Source organism: Dasypus novemcinctus, chromosome 3 (assembly GCF_030445035.2).
Source record: "Dasypus novemcinctus isolate mDasNov1 chromosome 3, mDasNov1.1.hap2, whole genome shotgun sequence".
Lineage (NCBI taxonomy): Eukaryota > Metazoa > Chordata > Mammalia > Cingulata > Dasypodidae > Dasypus > Dasypus novemcinctus.
The window spans coordinates 1,704,110-1,715,120 of NC_080675.1; the positions used below are offsets into that span (position 1 = coordinate 1,704,110).

The following is an 11,011-nucleotide window of genomic DNA, read 5'->3' on the forward strand; positions in this document are numbered from 1 at the left end:
ATCATTGATGTGGAGAAAGTGGCCACAGTAGTTGCTGAGGGCAGGGAGAAGGAAGAAGAGATGTGATGTGGGGGCATTTTCGGGACTTGGTGTTGTCCTAAATGATACTGCAGGGACAGAAGCTGGACCTTATATATCCTGCCATAACCCACTGAATGGACTGGGGGAGAGTGTAAACTACAATGTGAACCATAATCCATGTGGTGTAGCAGTGCTCCAAGATATATTCACCAAATGCAAAGGATGAGCCGCAATGATGAAGGAGGTTGTTGATGTGGGAGGAGTCAGGGGGTGTGGGGTGTGGGGTAGCGGGAACCTCTTATATTTTTTAATGTAACATTTTTTGTGATCTATGTATCTTTTAAAAAATACAATAAAAAAGAAATAAATGCTCGTTTTAGAAAAAGGATTGCACACCATGACCAAGTTTGGTTTATTCCAGAAATGCAAAGATGGCTCAACAAAATTATCAATGTAGCATATACCACAGCAATAGAATGAAAGAAAAAACAAATGATCCTTTTCATTGATGCAGAAAAGGCATTTTTTAAAATCCAACGTCCTTTATGATAAAAACACTCAGAAATCTCAGAAGAGAAGGGAATGTTCTCAAACCGATAGAGGGCATTTGTGAAAAACCCACGGCAAACATCCTACCCAGTGGTGAAGACCTGAAAGCTTCCCCCAAGCTCAGGAACAAGGAAAGGATGCACGATGTCGTCATGGCTATTCAACTTTGTGCTGGAAGTCTTGATCAGAGCAACCAGGAAAGGAAGAGAACTAAAAACCATCCAAATCAGAAAGGAAGAAGTAAAACTAGTCCTATTGGCAGATGACAAGATTCTACACCCCAAATAACTCACAAGAACTAATAAATGAATTCAGCAAAGTTGTGGAGTACAAAGTAAACACGCAAAAATCACTTACGTTTCTATACACCACTAATGAGCAATCTGAATATGAAATTAAGAAAACAATTCCATTTTACAGCATCTTAAAGAATACCTAAAAATAAATTTAACCAAGGAGGAGAAAGACTTGCAAATTGAAGACCACAAAGCATTCCTGAAAGAAATTTAAAAGAAGACCTAAATAAATGGAAAGACACCCCATGTCCATGGATTGGGAGACGTGATATTGTTTAGATGTCAATATTACCTAAAGTGATCTACAAATGCAATTCCATCCCTACCACAATTGCAGCAGCCTTTTTGGCAGAAAGGGAAAGGCTCATCCTCAAACTCGTATCAATTGCAAGGGCCCCTCAATAGCCTAAGCAAAGTTGGAGGATTCACAGTCCCTGATGTCAAAACTTCCTACAAAGCAACAGTAATTCAAACAGTGTGGTGCTATGATAAGGATAAACCCATAAGCCAATGGAATAAAATTAAGAGTCCAGAAAAATCAACAACGGCCAGTTGATTTTCAACAAGGCTGCCAAGTCCACTCAATGAGAAAAGAATAGTCTCTTCAGCAAATCTGGGAAAATCAGATACCCACATGCAAAAGAACAAATTTTGACCCCTGCTTCTCACCATTTTCAAAAATCGATTCAAAATGGATCAACAACCTATTAGAGCTAAGACTGTAACACCTGTGAAAGAAAATACAGGAAATCATCCTCAAGACCTTGTTTTGGGCAATGGCTCTCAGGTTTTACACCAAAAGCATGACCAACCTAAGAAAAAAAAAATAAAGTGGATATTGTCAAAATTAAAAATTTTCGTACATCAAAGGACATTCATTATCAAGCATGCCTGTCGCTCACTCGTCCAGCGCCGCGACCAGTGCCAGCTGCATCTGCACTTTCACTTCCGACACGTCGCCGAGCCAAGCATGTGAGACAACGTCAGCCCTGCTGCCCGCCATCGTGCCCGCCGTCTGCAAGGCTCCACAGCAGTCATTTTTCTTCTCAGATTGGGAGATACAGGGCATGGATGAGCAGAAGCCTTTGCAGGTATCAGAAGTTCTCATATCAGATATTCCTCCCTGCATGCTCCAGGTATGCCTGTTACATTAAATATGAACGTGAATATATCTTCTTCTTGTTTTGATATTATTGGATTTTTGCCTGATTCACAAGACAACAAACCTGGAGTCAAGCAGGCAGCAGAAAATGTCAAAACTTTGATAGACCAAGAGGTGAAGAATGGAATTCCTTTTAACAGGATTTTTTGGGAGGATTTTCTCAGGGAGGTGCTTTATCTTTCTAGACTGCTCTTTCAACACAGCAGAAACTGACAGGTGTCATTGCACTCAGTCACTGGCTTCCACTTTGGAAGGGTCCTATCAGTGGCACTAATGAAGATGTTTATATTCTGCAGTGCCGCGGAGATTGTGGCACTTTAGTTCCCCTAATGTTTCGTTCTCTTACTGCTGAAAGGCTAAAACCATTGGTAAATCCAAAACCTGTGAGGGCATGATGCACAGTTCATCAGGAAATGATGGATATCAAGCAATTCATTGATAAAGTCCTACTATCAGTTGATGGAGGTCACTAAGCAGCCTTGTATGGAAGTACACCAGCGTCACTGTAGTAGAGTAGAACCTTTAATCATGACCAATCCTGAAACCTCTTGTTTGCAGTGTTAGAATGTTTTGCAAATACATACCAATGACACAGACTAAATGATGTCTCCTTGTGGGAAATGTAGGTGCTTTCGAGTTTCTATACATGTATTTGTATATGATCCCAGAGTATACTAGTATTAAAATAGGTGAAGCAGCTAGCTTCTGTACCTTAAATGTAATTCAGAAAAATAATAAAATACTGCAATCAGAATTTTTATTACATCATTTGGAAATTATTTGTATGCTTATGGGAAAATCGTTCATGGATAAATGAGCGGTTAAGATGGAAATGATCCACGGGAAGCAGCTGTGGCTCAAGCAGTTGAGCTCCCGTTTGCCATACGGGGGACCCGGGCCCATCCCCAGGACCTCCTGGTGAAAAAGAAAAAAGCCTTCTCAGACTGGAACGGAGGCCCCACGTGGCGAAGCGACGCACCAAAAAGACAATGACCCAACCGGACAGGGACAAAAACAGATTAACGTGTGCTGTGACTCAGACTACAGGTTTATTCCAAAATTGCCTAGTCACCATAAAATGGCCACATTTTAATATGGGTAGTTATATATACATAATAATTATAATACAAAATAAGAATGAGATAATATTATTCCTAATAATAGGAATAATACTTTTAGTGGAAGGGTAATAGTATTGCTCTCCTCGATTAATGGCCCTTTTATTTTGGGGACCAGTCATTTTTTTTTTAACATTTCCACTTAATATTCTTTTCTCCCCTCTAGAAAAGACATGTTTTTCCTTTATTATCCTCCATAGAAGACCAAAGATTGCTTCCCTGAATAGACATCCGGTGTTAATGCATGCTATAATTTGACATTCTGAATCACAGACATTTGATATTTATGATGTATACATATAATGTTATCAGGCATGACTTAAAACTTATGTACTACTTATTTCTTCAACTGTATCTTAGTCCAAATTTAGATTTATTCAGTTATTAGTTATTAGACTCTTTAGTTCAGTAACAGGAATAAATTTTGTGATTTTAACTTTCTGTCATCAACTGGAAGAATAACTGGATCATACTCTAGTATGTGCTGAAATATTCGACTTGATCTTAAAAATTTTAATTTCTAAGATGATTTGGTCTAAAATGATAATCCTTACAGCATAGTGTGTTTACTTAGTTTGTACATATAGTCAAAATCTTCAGATTACTCGTAAAAAAAATTATTTGAAAACAAATTCTGGGTAATAAAGTTTAGCCAGAATTTGATATGAATGGTATAATTACCACCTGGTTTAATATTTAATGGAAATGCGTGCTTGGTATTTTTGAATGGTTAATTTTTTGGCTGTATTCCAACAGATCAAAATAATGGTGGGATTGCATCTTTACTAATGGGTGATAATTGATCATGGAAATAATTTGGCCATGTAAATATAGAACATTAGTAATTAAGCCATATGTTTATGTCTGGATTTAAAAATTTTAAACAGTCATTTACAAACAAATTGTCCTTTACTTTGAGGAAAATTAATGATTATATTCAGTCATGGAAATCAACAACATTTTATTTATGGTAGGATATCTTATTTCGTTGAAAATTTTGCTGTAGTGTGGAAAAATGTAAATATTTTTCACAGTTTCTATCAATGTGAAATAAAATTTAATTCTGACTTTTAAAAAAAGGACATTATCAAGAAAGGGAAAAGAAACCTACAGAATAGGAGAAAATATTTGGAAACTATATATCTAATTAGAGCTTAATATCCATAACATATAAAGAACTCCTACCACTCAGCAACAAAAAAGACCACCCAGTGTAAAAATGGGCAAAGGATTTGAATAGACATTTCTCTTAAAAAGGGATATAAATGGACAATAAGCACATCAAAAGATGCTCAGTGCCATTCACCATTAGAGAAATGCAGGTCAAAACTACAATAAAATACCACTTCACACCAACGAGAATGGCTGCTTTTGAAACAAAGCAAAAATAAAAATAGATAAGGATGTAGAAAAATAAGAAAACTCACTCATTCTTGGTGGGAAGGTAAAACAGTGCCGCTGCTGTGGGAAACAGTTGGTGGTGACTCAGCAAGGCAAACAAAATTTTATGACTCAGCCGTTCCACTGCCAGGGACATGCCCCAAGGACCTGAAAGCAGGGACTCGACAGGTTTTGGTAGCCCGTGTTCACGAGGCATTATTCACAGCAGACAACAGGTGGCAGCACCCCAGGTGTCCACCGACAGACCCGTGGATGAGCAAAACGTGGTCTCTCCGAACAACGGGCGATTATTGGGCCGTAAAAAGGAATGAAGAGCTGAAGTGAGCCTTGAAGACATTGTGGTGAGTGAAATAATCCAGACGCAAAAGGGCAATTATTGTACGGCCTCTCTTACATGAAATACTTGGAATAAGCAGATTCATAGGCTTGGGACGCAGAAGGGGGGCTCCCGGGGGCTGGAGGAGGGGGTGCTTAGGGGGTGTGGGATTCTGCTTGGGGTGAGGAGAATGCCCTGGACTAGACAGTGGTGAAGGTTACACAGTGTTGTCAACGTGCTTCATGTCACAAAATGGTCCACTCTGCAACAGCTAAAATGATTTTTATGTTTTGTACGCTTTACCACAATAAAATTCTTTTACGATATTGAGAAAATTCCAAAATACTTGGAAACCAAATTATACACTTCTAAATAACCCATAAGTCAAAGGAAAATTCAAAATGTAAATTAGTAAGTATTTTAGATAGAATGAAAGTAAAAGTACACCACATCCAAATTTGTGGAATGCAACTAAAGCAGTGCTTAGAGGGAAATTTATAAATGCCTAAATCAGAAAAGAAGGCAGGTCATAAATCAATGACCTCAGTTTCTACCTTAAGCAACTAGAAAAACAAGAGCAAACAAAACCCAAAGTAAGAAGAGAGTAAGTAACAAAGGTCAGAGTGGAAATCAATAAAACAGAAACAAACAAAAATAGAGAAAGTCATTAAAACCAAAAGCTGGTTCTTTGAAAAGATCAATAAAAGTGATAAACCTCTAGACAGACTGACCAGGAAAAAAGACACAAGGTTCCCATATAAAGGACAGCAGACCAGCATTCCCAAAGGTGCTGCAGATCTCAGAAGGATCCAAATGGAACGTTACAAACTATTTCATACCAATAACATTTGAGAACATAGACGAAATAGACAAGTTCCCTGAAAGACGCTAACTACAAAACTCACTCAAGAGGAAAGAGACGACCTGAATAGCCCTGTATCTACCAAAGATACTGAATTTGTGGTTAGAACATTCTGATGGGAGAACCCCAGCAGCGGGAGCTAGGCAAGGGCTGGCTACCAAGCTCCCCACCTCTTGGGGGTTCACAGGTGTCGACACAGCTGAAAAGTCACTCAAATTGCAATTGAAATACGTGCCCTTCTACTGCATGTCAGTTACACCTCTTTAACCTAAAAAGAAACGAGAGAGAAGGTGACCCCAAAGACCGGGGGTCTGGAGGAGAGAAAGCCCCGAGATCACCCCAGCTTGGAGCTGGAGCGGTGGGAACCCACAGGGCGTGGAGAGTGCCGGGGGCCCCCGCCCCACCCCTGGGCGCCTCTCAGGCCCGCAGACAGACGCTGAGCCAGCCAGTCCCAGCGGGCCCGGAGCGCTCCCGACCGGGCGGGCTGGCCGGACGGGAAAGGCCTGTGCGGGCCGCCAGGGGCCGGGGGCGGGGGGGGGGGGGGACCGAGGTCCAGTCATCCCTTGCCTTCCTTTCCGCCGCACGGGCGGTGGCCGGGGAGGGCCGAGGGGCGGCCCCAAAGTCTCCGGAGCCGAGGTGGAGCGGCCCCTTCTTCCCACCCCTCCCCGGGCTGTGTGCTCCCAGAGAAGGTTCTCAAACTCGGGCAGCCGGCTGGGCCACAGGAACGCAGTGAAGACAGCCTCGTGGCCCCCGGAGGCTGCACCCGCGCCGGCCGGCCTGAGTCAGCTGCTGCGATGCGGACGAGTGACTCAGAGGCTGCGGGGCTCGTCCGGGCACCTGAGCGGAGGCCGGGCGGGGTCATCGCCACCACAGCAAAGACAGGCCGCCGGGTGGCGTGGGCTGCGTGGCCTCGCCCTGCCGTGCCCGGGACCGAGGGGCTTCCCCGGCTCCCGGGGCCCAAACTGGACAGTCCTGGCCCTGCCCGTCCAGGGCTGTGGCGCGGGTGTGTCCCGCCGGCACACGCCGTCCGGGCTCTGCCCAGAAACCGGCAGCAGAAGGGGAGGTGAGCGGCACGGAGCCCAGGGCCCCCAGGAGCCGAGGGGCTGGCAAGGCGGGCTCCGGCGAGGGGCTGAGCCCAAGGGCTCTATGACTAAAGGGAGGGAGGAGAGAGCGAGCAGAGGACGCCGGGAGAGAGGCTGGGAGCAGAGGGGGCCTGGGAGGGGAGGCTGGGAATGGGGGGGGCTGGGAGTAGAGGAGAGGCTGGCGAGGAGGGGAGGCTGGCGTCAGGGGGCAAAGGGGTGATGTTTCGGCCAAGAGGGCCCAGCCCCCTTGCCCTTGGGACCTTCCATTGATCCTCCACGCAGCCCCCAAGTGCTGCCCGTCAAGGAGACCCCAGGTCCCCGACCCCTGAGCCCTGGGAGGGTCACCGCCACCCCTCCCTGCAGGGAGAAGCTCACCAGGGCTGCCAAGGCCACCGGCTTGGGGCAGCAGCGCTGGGACTCGAGCAGGAGGGCTCAGTGTGCCATGGGGGGGGGCAGGCGAGCCCTCTGTCCAGCCCCTCCTCCCTCCCAGGCTCCCTCCCATGGCGCGGACCCCAAGGCCAGCCCCAGGCCTCCACAGGACGGGGGCGGGAGCGGCTGGGGGGGGCTGGACGCAGGCTTCAACCAGCTTAAGTTGGGGCCACCGAGGGCTGAACTCTCACCCGGGGCCGGCACCTTGAGGCAGCAACAGGTTCGAGTCACGGGGAAGGGGCCCCCCGGGGCCCAGCTCCGCCCGCAGGGGCGGGGGCTTCGGGAGCGGGAAGGCCGGAGGACGGCTGGGCTGGTGGCCTGTTGGGACAGAGGCCGCCGGGGCGGCAGGGGACGCCAGGCTCGGGGACTGCGTGGGCCCTGGAGCCTGTTCATCCCACCCGTGATGCCCACATCCACTCCAGACAGGACTCGAACCACGGAAGAGGGGGCGCCCCCACCCCCGGAGCCCTTCCCAGCCCCCTGGAGAAGACCCTCCAGCCACAGGCCTGGCCCCACCCTCCGCCTTCCCGAGCAGAGCCAGACAGGCCGCAGCGGCCTTTGTCGGCCCAAGGGCAGGGTGCGGGCAGGACCGCGGGCGCGCCCCCTGGGGCCCCGGCTACCCGGCTGGGTCCGCTCCCCACCAGGTGCGGGGGCTCACGGAGGGGAGGGGCCGGGCCGGGGTCACCCAGCCGAGCCACGAACGTGTCTGTGACCAGAGCCCAGGCGGCCGGGGTGCCCTCAGCGCTGGGCCTGGGAGCTGGCACCCGAGGGGGCCTCCCTTCACCCCAGGGCTGAGGGCAGGTGGGTCCCACCTCCAGGCAGAGGGGCCCTGCCCTGAGCTGGGGGTGCCCCCTGCGAGCTACTCCCAGGGCACTTGGGGCCTTCACCTGGCGCACCCGGCCCTGCTCCCCCAAAACGGGCCCCCCAGCACCCACTGGGCAGAGAGACGGCAGCTGGACCGCCCCGGGGCCTCTCCGCTCCCAGGGGTGGGCCCTCGGGGTGCTTCGCTCATTCCCCAAACACTCACGGAGCCCCTCCCCGGCGCTGGGGCTGGCCCGGCGCCCCCACGAGTCGGGAGTGTCCCCTCTGCCCGCGGAGGCTCGCCCGCGGGACGCTCGGGGCGCGCGAAGGAAGCCCCTTCTTGGTGCTCCGCCGCCGGCGCCCCGCTCCCCAGCGGCCGGGGGAGCCCAGGGCAGGGCGCGCCCCCACCCCACGGCGCCCCGCGCCCCTCCCTGCTCGGCGCAGAGCCCCAGCGGAGCGCGGACCCGCGGCGCGGGCGGCGGGCGGCGGCGTCCCCAGGCCCGCACCCGGCGCGCGGGTCCCACGACGCGGCCCCCTCCCGCGGCAGGCGGGTGGCCGTGGCGCCTGGCGGGCGGCTCCCGGGCTGCGGTCGTGGGCGCGCCGTCGCGGGGCGCGCCGGGGCTAGTGGTCCTAAACATTTCACAATTGCGCTACAGAACTGTTGAACTGTCAAGAACCACTGGCCCCGGCGCGCGACTCGGCCGCGCTCGCACCCGGGCCGCCCCGCGGGGAGCGCAGCCTGCGGGGCCCCGCGCGTCCCGGCCGCTGCGCCGCGTCTCGGGGCCGCCGCCTTTTATGCCCGCGCCCCGCGCAGCTCCCGGCTCGGCCGACCGGTTTTTCCGGGCGGGGCGGCTCGGGCCCGGGTCGCGGAGGGCCGTGGCGGCGGGGACCTGCGCGGCGCGCCCCGCGGGGGTGGCCTGACTCAGCGGCCGCGCCCGGCCCCGCGCCCCGGGCCTCCTCGGCGTCCGCGCGGCCCGGCCGGGGGGCCACACCCCCCTGGGCTGGCGGGGACCCGGGGGGACAGGGGGTCGCCCTGCGTGGGTTGCTGTCCAGGGCGGCCCTGGCCAGGGGCGACCAGAGCCGGACGCGGCGCGGGCCGGGGGCTCGCCAGGACTGCGGGGGTGGGCGCCGGCTGGACCCGCCCCTCACTTCAAAGGGAGCTGGGGGGGGGCGCGGGGGAGGGAAACAGAGAGAAAGTGAAACCCGAGCGCGGGCGCGGGACTGGCCGGGCAGGCTCTGGGTTCCCAGACCCGCCTCCCGCCGCAGGGCCCGGGGCAGCCCCGCGCCCCACCCCGCGGCTGCGCCCACTGCAGCAGGGCCCCCCCCCCAGGCCCTGCGCCCCCACCGCTCCGTGGCCCCGGGGCCCAGGCACCCCGCCCACTTAGTCACCTGGAGGTGCCCGGGCCTGACCCGGCCCTGGAGCGGGGCTCACTGGGGGCTGCTGGGAGGGGGCGTGGGGAGGCACCCCCAAGTCCTGGCCCCACAGCTGTGAGCCCCTGGGCCCGGCGTGGGGGTGGGCAGGAGGGGGGCTCAGGGCTTCCACAGATGCCCCCTGTCCAGCGCGGGGGCTCGGCCGCTCCGGGCCGGGGTGCACCCAAGGGTGGCGCCTTCTCCCGTCTGCCAGCCCCAAATTCCCACAGCCACGCAGGGCCGAGCGGAGGGCGTTCTGTGATTTCTGCTTGGCAGTCGGGGAAACTGAGGCTAGAGGGGCAGCGACTTCTCCGGGTTAAATGGCCGCGGGGCCGGGGCCGCCCCTCCAGGCCTCGCGAGCGGGCTGCAGAGCCCGCGGGCCCGGGCACCACGTGGGGCGTCGGAGGGCGCTGGGCGCCAGGAGTGTGAGCCCGGGGCGAGCGCGCCTCCCCCCAGCACGCCGCCATCTCTGCCGCCGCGGGGAGGACCGGCCCCGCTCCCCACCCCCGCTTCTGGGCCCTGGAACAGCCCAGTCGGGGCCAGACCCTCCCTCACAGCCCGCTGGGTGGGCTCCCCTCACCCAGCAAAGGGGGGCACCACCAGGAAGGGGCGGGGAGGGGACAACCAGCAGCATCTGCAGTTCCCACTTGCAGCAAGAAGTATTGTGGTGTGACCAGGAGGGGAACTTCCTAGCCCTAAAGAGAACTGCGGGTCGCCCGTAGCTGGGGTGGGGGTGGCCCTGGCCGGGCCTGACGGAGGAGTCTGATTTTAGGGTAGAAAACTGATCACACAGCTACGGGGGCTCGGGGACTGTGAGCGGGGGGCTGTAGGAGGCCCCCAAAGGGGAATCACAGGTGGGGAGCGCGCCATGCCCCCCCCCATTGGGGAGGTGGGGGCCAGGGCCTGCAGAGACCCCACAGCCCAGGCGGCGCCCACGTTACCCGGGCACGTGCTCTGCCAGCGCTGATCCCGCCGTCGCGGCGGCCCTCGGCCCGCACGGAGCAGCGGAGGGGGTCGGGCCACCCTGGGGTGGCGCCCTGGGCCCGGCCCGCGTCCCCACGGCTTCAGCAGGAAACGGGAGGGAGGACGAGCAGGGCCCTCCCAGCGGCTGCGGGGCCAGCACGCAGCCACGGGGCCGGCGTGAGCGCGGCACAGCCGGGAAGCCGGAGCGCGGGCGCCAGCAGCCGCGGCTCCCCGGGGACCCTCGCAGGAGCTGGCTGCGCAGGCCGGGCCACTGCGAGACGAAACAGCCCGGAGGAAGTTTCCAGAGCGATGGGCCTGCCAGGCCTCGCCGCGCTCCGTGCCCCTCGCCCAGCCCGGGAGCTGCGGGCCGGGGCTCTGCCGCCCCCAGCGTGGGGGGCCCGGGGCGGGGAGGGCCTGTCCCCTTTTCCAGGCCCCGATCCCGGGCGTCTGCCACCGATGACCCGCGATGACCCACTTGGGGCAGGGCCAGCTCGGCAGCTGCGCCCCGTGGCCCGCAGGATGCGGCGGCGCTTCTCGGCTGGCAGGTTGGCACCTGCTTGGGAGGGCGCTGCCAGCTGGGGCAGTGAGCACCTGTGGCTCC

The 11,011-nt window shown here is 55.3% G+C and overlaps 1 pseudogene; it reads left to right on the plus strand.

The window, feature by feature from the left end:
• Positions 1 to 1,070: 1,070 nt before the first annotated feature.
• LOC111761283 (acyl-protein thioesterase 1 pseudogene) lies at positions 1,071 to 2,714 on the plus strand (annotated as a pseudogene).
• The last annotated feature ends 8,297 nt before the right edge of the window (positions 2,715 to 11,011 follow it).